General features: G+C 33.4%; 2 protein-coding genes across 3 annotated transcripts in view; one reads left to right on the top strand and one right to left on the bottom strand.

Moving 5' to 3' along the window:
- Positions 1–17104, bottom strand: part of LOC147078735 (uncharacterized) — a 119215-nt gene that overhangs the window by 22794 nt on the left and 79317 nt on the right. The gene's annotated exons all lie outside the window — the stretch shown is intronic.
- Positions 10963–17104, top strand: part of LOC147078717 (uncharacterized) — an 869452-nt gene continuing 863310 nt past the window's right edge. Inside the window, exon 1 of the mRNA XM_085960503.1 lies at positions 10963–12026. The gene's annotated coding sequence lies outside the window, so the exon portion shown is untranslated. The remainder of the gene's footprint in view (positions 12027–17104) is intronic.

Here is a 17104-nt window from a genome sequence, read left to right as displayed (position 1 = left end):
TTAGGATTTAACTTTATTTACAGCGGCATAATTTCGAAAAGAGACCCATAGATAGCGCCGCCCATTGACTGGACGTCGCAAGCACTATGTAGACGGATTAAGATTTAACTCTATGTTGACTCCAAAATTGAGATCTCTCACAGCCAGTCAGTTTAGTCTGATTAGCTTTGACCCTTTTGATCATACAGGTCCTCTATTTTGAGATTAAACATCTTACACTATCAAGATTCATTTCTAGTGATAAGTGTGGTATCTAGTTTTCAAATGTGATACCCACCTGAACTGAACTAACCCTTTGGCAAGTTCAGACTCACTCTCGCAGATCTAGTTCGCGGCGAACGACAAATGTAGTTCGCCTGGCAGCGTGTCCTCACACCCTCGTTTTTCCTATACTGCGAGAACTAGACGAACTGCATAAGGGCCAGATGACACGGGATCGATTAGTTCGCTGGCTATAGATTCGTTTAAAAGGATTCGAACGTTCACGAACGACGCATGTCTAAAGTTCATCTGGTTATTTGGTCGAGCGAGTCATCTTATCATGTTAATCTATTGTCGTGTACCGTCTGAAGTATTTTCTGTTATTGTTGATTAATCTCTGTGAACTCGGAATAAATATTAAAACAGGAAGTGTTTCTATTTTATATCTTAAACATACTGGCGACCAACGTTGGCCCAAAGTGTTTCTAAGTTATAAACAAATAAAACCATCCTATATTTTTTTATATTTCTTCCATTTGGGATGGAAAATTTGGGCTGGCACACATGAGTCAACAGGCAACCACTCTTGGCGTTGCCACGAGTATAATCAATAGAATATTGTATTAATATTAACATAAATGGTAAATACCTAAGTGGACCACTAATACGTATTGCAAAATTTAATAATAAGTACATGAACTAAAAGCTCCATACAATATTCACGGGGACAAATACAATTACTATTCTCATATTACAACAATTTTCGACCGTTATGTTTTGGCGGTTCAATAATAATTAATAACTGTGTTGTTAGTATCAGAATACTACGTAATACTGATCGATTCTCAATAATTTTGCAAAATAATTAATATTTGTGGTGAGTGTAACAAGAGAGAAAATTCAATGTGTTGTAATAAATATATTTCAAACAACAACAAGTAGGTTAAATGTTTTATTCAACTATTTCATATAGATACGCCATAAATCGGATATTCAACTGGACATTTAATTACATTTGGCGACTGCTATAGCTAAACTACACGAGCAGACAATATGACGACGACCCGATCGAGAAATGTGACTATAATAATGTTTCATCGATTCACGAGCGAATAAAAAAATCTATATGTAATACTCGATCTAACAAGACGATATAATAATTATGTAGTACCGAGAAGGAGCGAAAATATTCGAAGAAGGTATTGATTCCGTATTCAACAGCAGTCAATGTTGTTCTACTTATTTACATAACTTATAAAGTTATAACAATACTTATTATTGTTATGTACAGGACTTTATTAATTAATTGAAATTACAAAACTAATCGGAAATAAACATTTGCATACAGTATAATATGAATATGGCAGATGCAATCATCAACTTCGTTCAAACTAGAACGTAATAGTACACACGCACGTTCTTGCTCGATGGTTTTACGCTGATTCCAACATGTCTCAACGTGTGTACCATCTGGCTCGATGGTTTTTTGTTCGACATCGAACAAATTGCGCTATCCGAAAAAGATTGAAGGTCCGTAATTCTTGCGCGATGTAATTTGAGTGAGAGAGTGAGGACGCACCGGCAAGGCTAGTGTGGCCTCGCTCTCACTCGTGTCGTTGTCGTGGCGGTGCGACGATGGCCTCACAGCGTCTTGTGACGAGTTGCTCGACTGTGTGGATGCAACGACGAGCAAGCTTCCAAGTCAACATGTGTACCTACTAGGCTTAATTTTTCATATCAATTATAGTTCACGAATCGTTCTGGGTCTTATGAGTCACGAAAAACAAAATATTCCCACGCCCCCTTCACTTTACGAGTTATTTCCCCATATCTTAGTCGGCGATTGTTGCTGTCTTCTGTTGTATATGCGCATTGAAGATGATGTATGACTGACTCACATGTTTCAAGTCAGTCGGACATGAACGACGCATGATTAGTTCAAACATAATTATTTCTAATAGCTTGCAGACACATTGAAAATAAGAAAATACGTGCGTAGAGATTGTTCTTTGTAGCCGTCAACTATTCCAAAATATATGTATAGTTTAATTAATTATATTAGCGTGTCTTGAACCAACCACATTAAGAATAATATCCAATTGGTACCTAAAGCGTTACGTATATTTTATATTTAAAGTTAACGATTGCTCGCGATAGTCGGTGTCTGCCTGTATAATTAGAGCTTTAGACATTATGCGAACAGGAAAAAGAGCAAATTGTAAAAAAAACCAACAAAGGTTTACAAAGGACAAGACACATCGCTTACATTATGTAAGACAATGAGTGTTTGACAAATTTATTCACCCTTAAGATATTGCAAGACAAAAGTTACCCCAAGGCCTAGTAGAGCAGGGAAGGAGGAAATAAAACAATACACGGAAGGGCGAAGGAGATATCTCCGAGTTTTACGAAAGTAGTTTGGGGAGACTTTTATCTGAAGACAAATCGAATCATTTTACAAAATAATATTAGGTGTCTACATACTCTTATTTTTTTAAGAGCTGAGTATTGAACGAACGCAATTGCATCAATGACTTCAAAGTAAAACATATTATTACAAAATCTACAGAACTGTTTTCAACATTGTGTAAACGCTGTTATATTCTCAGATGATCTTTTAATAGTATTCTAAGGAGAACTATTAATATTTAATGCTTTTAGTATGTAAGGAGGAAAGGTCAGGCCAAAACATTGAAGAGAAATACGTTCCTATGAAAATAGTAACAACATTGTATACATAATACGTATACATACACCACGCCCATGAGATACCTATATACAATTCATTACTAATAGTAACAAAATACCAATAATTTTTCATAAAAAGCAGTTAAGAATAATATGATTCTACCCTGTTTCACATATAAAAAGTGTAATACGTGTAGCACAAAATGAGGCTGTCCGTTTCAAAGTAGATTACCTCCATATTCCACCATTTTGTCTTTCAAAATAAACGCAAAAAACCATTAAGCAAATAATCGAATATAATATTTTCTTTTTGCAAACATATTATAAATATAAAAAGTAAACAATAATATACAGTCAACCTCCGGATTAATTATATTTAACTAACAAACGGATCTGTATTTGATATTTTATGATACGCATATGATGGAAAAGTACTTGTAGAATCAGAATTAAGAAAAATAGTAAAACTAGAGGTTACCGACTTTGAAACTATAGCACTCAAATATAGTGAAGTGTGACTGATCTTAAATATTTTTTACTTACCTATATTGTGGTAATTGGTAATAAATTGTACTTGTTTAATACTCAGTACCCTTAATTAATTTATATCCAGTTATTAACGCTTAATAGTCATATTATTTACAGATAAACTAAAATATAAGAAAGCGCTGAGCCCATTCGCTTATATCTATGTCATGACGTGATATCAAATAATTACAAAATAAAAAGTTTAATATACCACGTTTTTAAATTTTCTCATATAAACTATCATATAAACTTGACAATTCTATGTATTAATAATTTAGGACAAATAAGACAATTGTCAACAAATCATTTTTTTGCTATTATGCAACAAACAAACAAAATATAGAATACTGAAATGTCATTTTGATTTCCATAGTAACGCACGTAGGTATATATCGTCGTTGCACAAAAAAAAACTCCGATGTGCAAAAATCTTGTTTTGAGATAAAGACAAAAAACAGTTTTAAAAAATCAAGAGAATGATTTTTAATTTAATAGTACTGCAGTTTATCGGAGTAATATTAATTACACTATTTCAGTTGTTAAAATGATCGATAATGTTTATCAGTTTTACAATAAAAGAAATAACATGTTTACACTGTCACATAGGAGGTAAGTGTTGCACAATTTTGGCACATTGGAGATATTTATTATGCGTTGTTATTTTTGTTTTGAGATAAAGACAAAAAACAGTTTTAAAAAATCATTTTTAATTTAATAGTACTGCAGTTTATCGGAGTAATATTAATTACACGATTTCAGTTGTTAAAATAATCGATAATGCTCATCAGTTTTACAATAAAAGAAATAACATGTTTCCACTGTCACATAGGAGGTAAGTGTTACACAGTTTTGGCACATTGGAGATATTTATTATGCGTTGTCATCGTTGTACAACACTTTATACCATAACTTTATAAGAAGAATCAATGAGAAAATTGAAAAAAGCCAAACTATTTTTTTTAAATTGTATTACATTATCCTTATTTATTCGATAATTTGGAAAGGCTCATTGTTAGCGGAAATATCGAGGGTCAACACGGGAGAGGGAAGTCGCCAACAAGATGGTCCGACCAAGTGTAGGACACTACGCGGCTTTTAATACCTTCAACTATGCAAAGCGCAGGGATCGCTGAAGGGATATTACTAGGACATTTCCAAAGAGTCACGATCTTAAACAATGAGGGATACGAAAACGAAGAATGTGTTACCTATTCAAAATTATTGTTCTCGTTGCTAAAATTGAATAGATACTAAAAGAAAAATTGAAAATGTGAATTTGAATATTAAAAGAAAAAATCTAATATTAACGGAATACTGGAAATTATCTATTTTTTGTTATCTGGCTTATATGTTAGTCTGTCATAAAGGATGTGATGGTTTCTATCAATTACATCCTTCAACTCTTGAAGGTGCTTATATTTTGATTCAGATATGGATAGTGGCTCAGTATACAACGCAGGTGACTCAACAATTCAGAGTAATTGAGTTTAAATAAAATATCTCCACTCGGTAGATATTTTAAGCCACGAATGTCAACAACTGCTGGATCACCAACTTTCATTCCTGGGCGAAGTGAAGATAGATTTGTTTTTAAATCGTCATATTTTTTGAAACAATCGTAATGTGTAGAATTATGAGTATGGCTAATGTGTAGTATGGCTGACTAGGCCGAGCTAAATGCATTCTCGCAATGTAATCGGAAGGTGAGGTAAAGTTGAATGCACAGCGTCTGCCTCCATTATAGTGTGCCCTTTTCTAGATACAACTGTTCTATCACTTTATTGTGGGATTTTGCGAAATCGCTCAATGCACTCCCAAGAACCTTGTTCCTATTTTGATAGTTACAACCATCCGACATCATTACAATTTCTTCGTATTCGTTGGACAATTTCCTTAAAACTGCAGACTCAAAAATGCAAGATGTGAATTCGTTACATTACCATCTGCTTCATGCCAAGCATAAAGAATTACATCTGCATCATTTAACTGATAGATGGTAAAGTTGTGAAGTTGAAGTTTTTGTTTGTACCTAATATGCGGATGACGCTAATATCTTCGGACATAGCAAAACACTTTACAAATCCATGGTGATAAATATTCTTTTGCTGTTGGCACATTCTTTGGCTTCACCTTTGGCAATACGACGTTCTTCCTTTTTCTTTATGTGTAATTCATAATCTTCTTCGTTTACATTGCCGAGCTTGAATCCGAAATATAAATTACACTGGTCTTTTCTAGGCCTGTGGATTGAAATTTTTTCTTCATGTAGTATTTTACTAAAAACATTTCGATTAACGACGTCAAGATTATTCTCCAAACACCATTCTTTATATATGTTATGCATATGCAGAATGGATATAAAATTTGACTCCACATACTTTCTATTGGAAGAAGCTCTATAATAGTGGCTGGGTATTAAAGGCATTAGATTGAGCCATTTCCTGACGTCCTTGATTTTATCTTGTCGATGTCCCTTGGTAAATGATACTTCATTATACAATGCTTGGAGTACTGTTTTCTATATAGTTATTTGGAAGACATATTACTTATATCATTATGTTTTGTCCATCTTTTATAAATATCTTCTTTTATGCCAAGTGTGTTAAGGAAAAAAATCCGACACACTTTGTATTTTTCTCCTTTTTCGTTTGGAAGGTAATTGTCGTGCACATCCTGTTTTTTTTTTGCACAAGGATGATGACGTATCCTTCGTTTTTTTTATATTTCCAGTGCCTACAAGACCTTGGAAATACGAATTTTTTTCGGGCCATGATTTAATAGCCCAAAAGAATTTAAATATTTTTTTACGCTGTTCGTTAGAAATATTTCCGCAAAGTAAAGAATATTTACTTTTAGGTGTGATCATAATACGACGACAACGGCCCATAAGCCTTCTTCACGGTATATCTTTTGTTTTTTTTTCCCTTCTACAACTTTCTGTCCGGTATACGATTTTTCGAGAAGTCTTTTCGTTTGGTTTTTCTTTACTTTAATGTCCAAATTAAGCATTAAAACAAAAAGAAGGACGACGAAATTGATGAATAATACATGTAAATCATAAAAATAACTTACTTCAAAGTATATCTGCAATAATATCTAGAATAACAGCGTATTTATATCACGAATAACACTCATTTAGCAACTGACAGTTTGCCGGCGCAATGTTAGCGTATAACTCATTAGCTCCAATGTGCCGAGTGCGTGCACAACTATACCTCCAATGTGATAAGTCAGCACATCGGAGATTTATCCACTTTTAAATATGAGACCCATCACATTAGAGGTTTAGTTTTTCGAAAATAACTTTAAACCAAAAAGCGATATCACATTGGAGGTTCTTGTCAACGATGCAGAAAAAATCGTAGAATATTTTTGCATCAAAAACCAATTTTCGTAAAAATGGCACATTGGAGGTTTTTTTTGTGCAACGACGATATTAATAATTTAGTTGCTAGGACCAATAATAGTGGATTGGATTACGGATTTCTTCCGAAATAACTTTTCATACAAAACAGAATTAACTGAAAATTATTTCAATTCTACTTAAAGATAGCTAAAAGTATTAAAAGAATGCATTGGCATAGTGTTCTGATATATTCTAAAATGTTCAAATGTCTAGCTAGTCGGAAAGCTAGTTAAAAATCGATTGCAAGATTTGTACTGGATAAACAAACGTGGTAAAATGGATTTAATACGGAAAATTGATCAAGCGGACAAATTGACTACGATCGACATATTATTTAAATTTCATGATTTTTTTCAACCATAGACTTATTTACTCTGTGCATTATCTAAGAATAAATAAAATGAAAAATATGTTCGTATAACTCATTTAATTGGCTTATAAAAGTAGGTCAATACAGATTTTATCATTTTTTATGTCATAGTGATTATTAATAATATTCTTCAATACCACCAGCGAGTTGGTAAATAGTTTTTGATTAATATTATGTTTGTGAATATATCGGGGTAATAAAAAATCGGTTTTGGTACCGACGATTATGGTTGCCAAGTATTTCTGAGAGAAATCCGGGAAATGGTGTTTATTAACTTTTCATGGTAAATAAAAAAAACACCCGTTTTATTAATCAATCAAAATCGAGAGAGGTCTATCCAGCTATATTTTTTTTCCAGTCCAAGCATCTTTTCACCGTAAGTATTTTTTCATTCTGAATTAATGACCGAGACCTTTGTACCAATTTTGTCTTGTGTTTCAATCGGGATCCCAGATCGTGGCTTTCTGAGATAATTCTGACCAAACCGGGATGGTTAGCAATGTTAGCATCCTTGAAGACGATATTGTGTTGCATGAACATTTTTACTATTTTTTGAAGTTATACTTCTTTCGGCGTGTTTGGGAAATCAGATCAGAGTGTATTTTTGGCGTCTGACATGGAACACATAATTTATTTTTTCAAACGAAAAAAAACGCACTCGATTGGATTCGAACCACCGATTGTTCGATTATCAGCAGAACGCACTACCTTTACGCCAAAGTATGATACTGCAATCGTGACGATTATACAGTATAATATTATAGTTTAGAATTGTTTCATTGCCTAGGCAGCGAATTTATTATTGTCGGCCATTTGCAATTCCTTACGTAAACAAACGATTAAACGTCAGTGACAGTTGGTACTTTAAAAATAAAAACAACGAGAAACCATTATATAATTTAGTAATATAAGTTAAAGTATATAGAAATAAACCAACGGGGTTCCAATAAGCGGTCCTTTTTCTTGAGTGTGTAATTTAACAAGATAATGAAGAGCTAGTCAAAGAATCTAGTTTATCACAAGTTTTGTCTTTGTTTTGTTACGCCAAAGAAGTATAACTTCTAACGCGCGTACATAAGTACACACACCGATTTTTTTATTAAATGAATAATTCACAAGACTTAAGAATGTAACATTCTTTTTATTGAACATATATAATTTTGAAAACACTTCTGAGAAAATATTGTATATTATAAATTATTGCTATATTATCACGTTATGGAGAACAAAAATAATTTCCATGTAGTAAAAAACGTAATTACGCCTAATATATATTTTTGTTCAGTATTTAGTAGACATAATATTAGGTATGCTTTATGGATTATGGACTCAAATTGCTACGATTTACGCTGATTCTAATATAGAAATTATTTTTCTTATATTATTATATAATATTTGGTGTAAAATAGCTTCCAAAGCTCGCTATTTATACGTATTTTTGTTCAGTATTCAGTATATATATTTATGCTTTATGGATTATGGACTCAAAGTGCTACAATTTACGCAGATTCTTATAAAGAAATTATTTTTCCTATATTATATAATATTTTGTGTAAAATCGCTTCCAAGGCTGGCAATTTACGACGTTTTCTTAATATAGATTAATTTTCCTAATAGTCGTAAAAACATTTTTTTTCCTAATGTGCCTATTTTTTATTTGTGTAATCCGTAGGACGTAGACGTAAAAAAAACAGACGAGGAGAACAGCGTGATATTAAGGCCAGGAGAGATTTGTTTCTCGCCACCTTTTCCTCCCCTCTTGTTGAATAAATCAAATTGAATAAAACACTTGATTGTTTAACGAAATTCCTCGAAAAATTTCGGTCCGTAATGTTTCATGAAACAAAAAAAAATTAAGTGCCATACAATTGTAGGCGATGGTAGCGACAAGCGATTTTTACCCCAGTTTAAAAGCTGCGAACGCAACTACCAGCTTTTACGATGGCCAAGAGCTACCCTAGTGTTTTAAAAACACCCCTTTGTGTCAATAAATTACGTAATGAATCTACATTGCAGTTAATAGTTTTTACATAGTCAAATACATATTTTTACGGTGGAAAAATTAAGAGCGAACATAAGTGAAAGGGCAAATAATTTTCAACAGTATGTGGAACGAAATTTCGCAGTCGTCGTCAATCGGAGACTAACAGTCGAGGTGTGAGCACGTCAATTTGTTTTGTGATGGCGTCGGAGGAATATATTCTTAAATCGTGTAAAGATGACTAAAAAACGTGCCGCATGTACTTGAAAAAGAAAACATGTCAATGAATATACTATTATTATTACGAATATAATAATAAACATAACATTAAAAGGACGCATTTTGAATTTTTTTGACAAATCATATTTCGTTCGGCTCGCGTCATTTGCACAATCCGCGCATCGCTTAATCACGATCTTTTTAGACCATGCCTCAGCTGAAGTATAGCCCTAACATAACCTACAAAACACGATGTGTTTGTTTGTGTTATATAATACACTTATATGTTTTGTATTATAATTGGTTGAAGTGTTGTCCTACAGACTACACCCACGATGGCCGCGCGGATTAAGCGTCGATCTATAGCGTCGTGGGTCCCAGGTTCGAATCCTGGGTCTGGCAAGTACACATATTGTTTTTCAATTTGTGTATGAGTCAGAGTATGGACCTAATAGGTTGAGCAAGTGGCTGACATCCATTTCTCGTAAAAACTAAATCTGTTAATACAAACTTCTACTCTGTGGAGGCCCAATCTTATTAGGAACGGACATGATCGGAAAATTTTGATGTATCAAGTTAAAAAAGTTTTACTTCAATAAAACAAAATAATTACATATTACAATGCTTATTAGGTAGCAGTAAATAAACAAAAATAATTACAAGATAAAAAGAACTATTTATATACAACGTTTTTAAATTTTCTGTCCAATTATTATGCTCAATATGCTCAAACTTGTACATGATATGAAGTAAATAAAAACAAACAAATATAGAATACTGAAATGTCATTTTGATTTCCATAGTAACGCACGTATATATTAATAATTTAGTTGCTAGGACCACCCCCTAGCAACCAATAATAGTGGATTGGATTACAGATTTCTTCCGAAATAACTTATCATACAAAACAGAATTAATTGAAAATAAATTTAATTCTACTTAAAAATGGCTAAAAGTATTAAAAGAATGTAGGTGTATTGGCATCGTGTTCTGATGTATTCTAAAAGTTTCGAATGTCTAGCTAGTCGGGAAGTTAGTTAAAAATCGATTGCAAGATTTATATTGGATAAACAACCACCGGACAAATAAGAATAAACGAAGAATAGAAGAAACGTTGTAAAATACTTCATTACCTACCTATACGGCACAAAAGACATGACCTATATTAGATGAGTGTCTGAATGGAGGTATTGACCATATAGTGCAGGATCCCATAGACTTTTCGTATACATAATATGCGGAACGCATTCTGACAATTGGAATAGGTTCTAGGGGTCACAAAGATATATAATGTCGATGTTGCCAGACGATATTAGTGGTCAATTTTTTTTTATTGAGGTTTTAATTTTTTTTTCTTATAACCCACCAAAAATTGTTCTGTTCTTCAATAAAACCAATACGGGATCAGGGATTGATTGAAAATGCAATAATTGTACCATGCCATCGGCATGGTCGTAGAACGGTCCGTCCCGTTTGAAAAAATAAAAATAGCGGGTAGTGAAATGTGTTCAAAATTATCGATTCTTAGGACCCTTCTTGGCTTAAATTATTTTATTTAGTAGCATTTTTGTATATAATCACCTAAATTGGTTTCTTTACTATATCTATGCATATGACATTCGTTTTAGTATTATGGTTAATCCAGAAACAGTGTAGGTTGCATATATAGGTAGGTGAATAAATGAAATAACGATAACCACTAACCACACTAAGTACCTACACATTTATTAAAAATAAAGAAACAAGAAGTCAAGTGTTCAAACTGCTTTAGGTATCATGATCACAGTTTTTACAAACAATACTTACACATTTGCACAATGATATTCGTGTCAAAGCCGATTTCTTATAACTACGTGATAATGTACGGCAGTCAGAATTACATTTGCATGGTTTAACCAAATAATTTGGCAGAGGTTCATTCGTCATTTGTCTTGGATACAAATTATTTTCTCATAATTGTTAGAAGTTGTAGGAAATCAATAGGCTCAATAGTGGATCAGATGAGCTTTTCCATAAATAAACTTGTGCTGAAGCCCTTAAACAGTGTAAGTGCTTATAATATCTAAGCCTTGGAGATTGTCCCTTAGTGTATGTAGTAGGTATGTGGTGGATTAATTGCAAAGATTTTTTTGTGAGCCCTCAAAATAAATTACAGCTTGTTAAATGTATTTGCAAAAATGCTCCCACATTTGCAAAAATCAACGGAAAAAGTGAGCTGTACATTGTGGTGGATTTGACGACCCCACACAATGGTTTAAATTGCAGGGATCAATTTTCACTGACGCCATTGATTTAAAATCAAAATCATTTAGAAGCAGACTCTGGAGTCTAGAATGTTCTGTCATATATTTCATGCTGTAAAAATGCAAAATTTGGAGATTATCACAGTCCCGATACAGATGTTTTAATTTTAGGCATTCATTTCTGGAATAAACTTGCAACGATTGGTTGCCATGGATTATGGTTTGAGGGATCTCAGAAGAAATTCCATGTTTTAGAATGCCATTTGGCAGCTGAATCTCTTGGCGAAAATATTTGTAATATTATACCAGCATTACATTGTTTAACCGGCTGCGACACCACTAGTGACTGCATATGTACAAAGAAACAAGCTTTAACCATCTCGTCTACGAGTTTTGTTCAGGAGGCACTTTCAGCTTTAGGAAATGGTTTATTGGAGACCACAAAAGTTTCAAGACCTGGAAAAAGTTTGCACTTACTTATTATATAAACAAAAACCAATAGCGAATGAGCTTCGGCATAAATTTATTTCCCAAAATATTGAATTTAGTTTAAATTTGTCAAGAGTGATATGCACATATGATTCATTGTATTTACACTGTTTAAAGCCTTCAGCATAAGTTTATTTACGGGAAAGCTCATATGTTCCACTATTTGAGCCTCTTGATGTCCTACAACTTGAATATGAGTTACTAGAAAATAATTCGTATCCAAGACAAATGACGAATGAACCTGTACCAAATTATTTAATTAAACCATGCAAATGTAATTCTAACTGCCGTACATTATCACGTAGTTATAAGAAATCGGCTTTGACATGTATATCATTGTGCAAATGTGTAAGTAGTGTTTGTAAAAACTGTTATCATGATACTTAAAGGAGTTTGAACACTTGACTTGTTGTTTCTTTTTTTTTAATAAATGTGTAGGTACTTAGTGTGGTTAGTGGTTATCGTTATTTCATTTATTCACCTACCTATATATGCAACCTACACTGTTTCTGGATTAACCATAATACTAAAACGAATGTCATATGCATAGATATAGTAAAGAAACCAATTTAGGTGATTATATACAAAAATGCTACTAAATAAAATAATTTAAGCCAAGAAGGGTCCTAAGAATCGATAATTTTGAACACATTTCACTACCCGCTATTTTTATTTTTTCAAACGGGACGGACCGTTCTACGACCATGCCGATGGCATGGTACAATTATTGCATTTTCAATCAATCCCTGATCCCGTATTGGTTTTATTGAAGAACAGAACAATTTTTGGTGGGTTATAAGAAAAAAAATTAAAACCTCAATAAAAAAAAGTTGACAACTAATATCGCCTGGCAACATCGACATTATATATCTTGGTGACCCCTAAAACCTATTCCAATTGTCAGAATGCGTTCCGCATATTATGTATACGACAAGTCTATGGGATCCTGCACTAATATCGATCGACGAACTATTTGAGATAGAAAAGAATGCTTTACATTTAAAAGTTTTATTTATGCAAGTCACCGTGAAACGGGTCACAACGTTTCGTATGTCGCGTGGGGACACGTAACTATACCATAGGTACCTACGAGTCGACCGACCTCTTAACATTAATGAAATATTCAAATGTGTGTCATTGACCGCTAATATTTTGTCCGGCTGATATATCTATGTATTTACATGTTACATGTACCTACCTTATGTTATTTGCAAGAAGAATATTCCGACAGCAATCGTAGCTGATTCTCATTGATTGAATACAAACTAAATCCCCTCTACATTCCAACATAGAGCATAATGGATCTCTACAATGTGGAAATAATACTATGATAAATTGATAACAAAATATTATTTAATTTTATAACAAATTAGCGGTTATTAGCCATTATCTAAACCTCTTGCATATACAACATACATCATAGTTCATAATACTCGTAACACACAATTTACGTGACCTTACTATTTAAACCTCGTAAGTCTGTTTGAGAAGAATGTTATGGGGAAGGAAAAACTTAATAAAAACTATATTTAAAACACCTCTATGATCGATGAATCTGCCAACACTAACAATAATTGTGAAATACGAGGTTTTAATTCCATGTTTGAAACCACGAGAGTTTTTAAAATTTGTCGATAGATGGGACAGCAAACTAGTCTAGATAAGCGAGATTTTGATATTTTGATTTTGATTTTAGTATGTTTTTTTGTTTAAATTTTGTCGTACAAACTTCATTTTTTCATAATATCGGACTTACGTGATCTTAATAGTAAGGTAACCGTTATTGATTTAAAAAAAACAGCCTACGAATGTCTGCCATTATAACACAAACGGAACTACGGTCTTTTTTTTTTTTTAAATACGTATATTCATGGTACTTTAATTGTCATATTACAGGTGAACGCGCCATACATTGAAGGTATCTTATTAACCATTATTTAAAGTAACACAAATATTTATATAACCCAATTATTGTAATGTTAAATATGATAACACGTAATGTGCAATCATTGCTTAGAAGAAAGTACGTTCAGAGATCCAAAAATCTCTAATGAACAAAAGACATTCTTAATATTTTTCCAACTCTTGAAATTTTTTTATACATTTTTTTTATAAATTTGTTCCAGGTCATAAAGCAAAAAATTCGCCTGTGGCGTAATTTTTTTCAGTATTTTTTTACATTCCAAAATAATTGTACTTGTATGATAACTACGTAAGTTCAAGTTTATGTGCGGTCAAAAATTCTTAATAAAATAAAACTATTCGAAAAATTGCTTTAGTATGTTATGATATAGGGGTGGGGCGTCATAATTTGAAGTTCCGCTATTGCATAATATAAAGCTCAATTTTCGTGGCATATTACTAACGAAAATGTATGTAATCAGTACAATGGTATGTATACCTACAATGGGAAAGAATGATACATAAGAAAATAATATATTAAATCATCGGAATATAATATCGTATAGGTAAAGCAATGTTTCCAAAATTGCAAGTTAATTACAAACTCCCATAGAAAGTTAACTGAATATATTCAGCTAGGTACTTTTATATGAGGTTAAGTGAACATTAAACTATATGTAGAAAGGTATAAGTAACGTTTTGTGCAATAGCACCTTGTCCTGGTTCAGATTTCCCCTTGATTAGCGACGGGCAAAACATCGAATGTATCAAGTGCTGAGGTTAAAATTCCTTGGAGTACAAATCGTGGTAGATGGCATTCTGCAAAGAGAACTCACAAGAGCTCGAATGGCTGGGGCAATAGTCAACTCGATGCGGCGTGTCTGGGACTCACGGCAAAACCAAATGTCGCCTATTCAAGGCTTGCTCAAGATAAGGTCGAAGAAGAAGGAAGAGAAATGTGGTCAGTCAGTAGCATATATTTAATATTTTTTTTTTCATTCTGACTTAAGGCAACGAGGAGATAAAAGAACGAACCAATTAGTCTCTCATCACGTAGGGTGAAAAGGCGACATTGGACTTCAACAATTGGGGAAAAGAACTGCAACCTGGCTTGCCTATTCTTCAAGCTTACCGGCGTCCTAGAAAGCCGCTAAATACTATCTATACAGTGTAAACGGCGGAGCTACGGTATGCCGGTATGACCTGGAACGAAGCAAGGAGACGGTTCATTCTGAAGGTGCTGCTTAACGGTAGTGAATCATTGAGCCTCACGAAGGCTCGAGCAACCGTATACTGAGCTTCGAGAATAGATGTTTGTGACGGATACTGGGTGTGCGGTGGTATGACTTTATAGGAGTAACGAGTAGATAAGAGAATGCACCAAGCAGCGTGATGAGAGTGAAGAGGCGACGCTGTACCTGACACGGCTACGTACTGAGGGTGCCAGAAGAAAACCTCAACCTGACTTGCCTGTTCTTCAAGCCAACAAGATTCCGGAGTTCTGGAAGGCCACTAAATACTATCTTCAGAGTGTCGGCGGAGCTACGGTATGCTGGCATGACCTGGGATGACGGAAGAAGACTGGCGAACGACAGGGATTCTTTGAGGCGTCGTGGGGTGACAATATGCTCCCGCTAAGGGGCGGACATGGACGAAGAAGAAGAATAGGTATAGCGCGCGTGTCAAGAAACGAATACTTTAATACCATGGATATTTGATAACATTTAGTTAATTGGTAGTAATTAACGTAAGCATTGATGTAATTACGCGCGAGTAAGTTCGCTTTCGGCTATTATTGACATAATGAAAAATAATTATAAGATAAAAAGAACTTTTTATATACCACGTTTTTAAATTTTCTGTTTAATCATATAAACTTGACAATTCTATGTATTAATAAAAACTTTTTATTGTACTTGATAGAAATACTGAATAAATATAGAATACTGAAATGTCATTTTGACATTTCATATTGATTTCCATAGTTACGCACGTATATATTAATAATTTAGTGGCCCCCCTTACAATAGTAGTAGGACCCCCTTAGCAACCAACAACAATAACTTTCCTTACAAAACAGAATTAACTGAAAATGAATTCAATTCTGCTTAAAAATGGCTAAAAGTATTAAAAGAATGCATTGTCGTCGTGTTCTGATATATTCTAAAAGTTTCAAATGTCTAGCTAGTCGGGAAGTTAGTTAAAAATCTTCAATCGTCCAATACAAATCTTGGACAAACAAGAAAACATTTATACTTTACACACAAGAAAAAATGTGTACCGGACAAACAAGAGTACGAGCTAATAAAAACGTGGTAATGATAGGGAACCATCGAGCCATCAATATCTTTTATACAAAGTTTATCGGTTGTTTAGGCTTAAATCAAACCCCTGCCATACAATAAAATCTTCATTTACAACTTTTATGTATCAATAACAGAATATTTTTTTTTATTCAATTGTCGTAAAACTAGTAGGTATTATAAGATACGAGGGTGGGTCAATAATTCCTTAGAAAAAAGCATTAAAACAGTTTTTATTTTTGTATTTTTTTTTATTTCTCAACATAATCTCCTTGGAGCTCAATACATTTGGTTAGACGTTTCTCAATATTTTTTAAACCGTCAGAAAAATAAGTTTTCGGAAGGTCCTCAAAATAAGCATTTGTCCGATTGATGACTTCTTCATTTGAAAAAAAAACGTTGTCCACTTAGCCATTGTTTTAAGTTTGGGAAAAGGAAAAAGTCACTGGGGGCTAAATCTGGCGAATACGGTGGGTGGTCGACCAATTTGAACTTCAATTCTTCAATTTTAGCCATTGATCGTAAACATGTGTGAACACGGGCATTGTCCTGATGAAAGAGGATTTTTTCCTGTTTAAATGAGGCCGTTTTTCTTCAATTTTGTTTTTTAGCTGGTCCAATAAAGATGCATAATAATCCCCTGCTATTTTTTTTCCTTTTTCCAAATAGTCAACGAAAATAATTTCACGTGCATCCCAAAATACAGTAGCCATAACCTTACCAGCTGATTTTACGGTTTTCGCCTTCTTTGGACATGGTTTGCCTTCGCAATCC

The sequence above is a fragment of the Rhyacophila brunnea genome, unplaced genomic scaffold (assembly GCF_057557595.1).
Source record: "Rhyacophila brunnea isolate RB1 unplaced genomic scaffold, BYU_Rbru_1.0 scaffold_11, whole genome shotgun sequence".
Classification (NCBI taxonomy): domain Eukaryota; kingdom Metazoa; phylum Arthropoda; class Insecta; order Trichoptera; family Rhyacophilidae; genus Rhyacophila; species Rhyacophila brunnea.
This window is presented reverse-complemented; position numbering and strand designations above follow the sequence as displayed.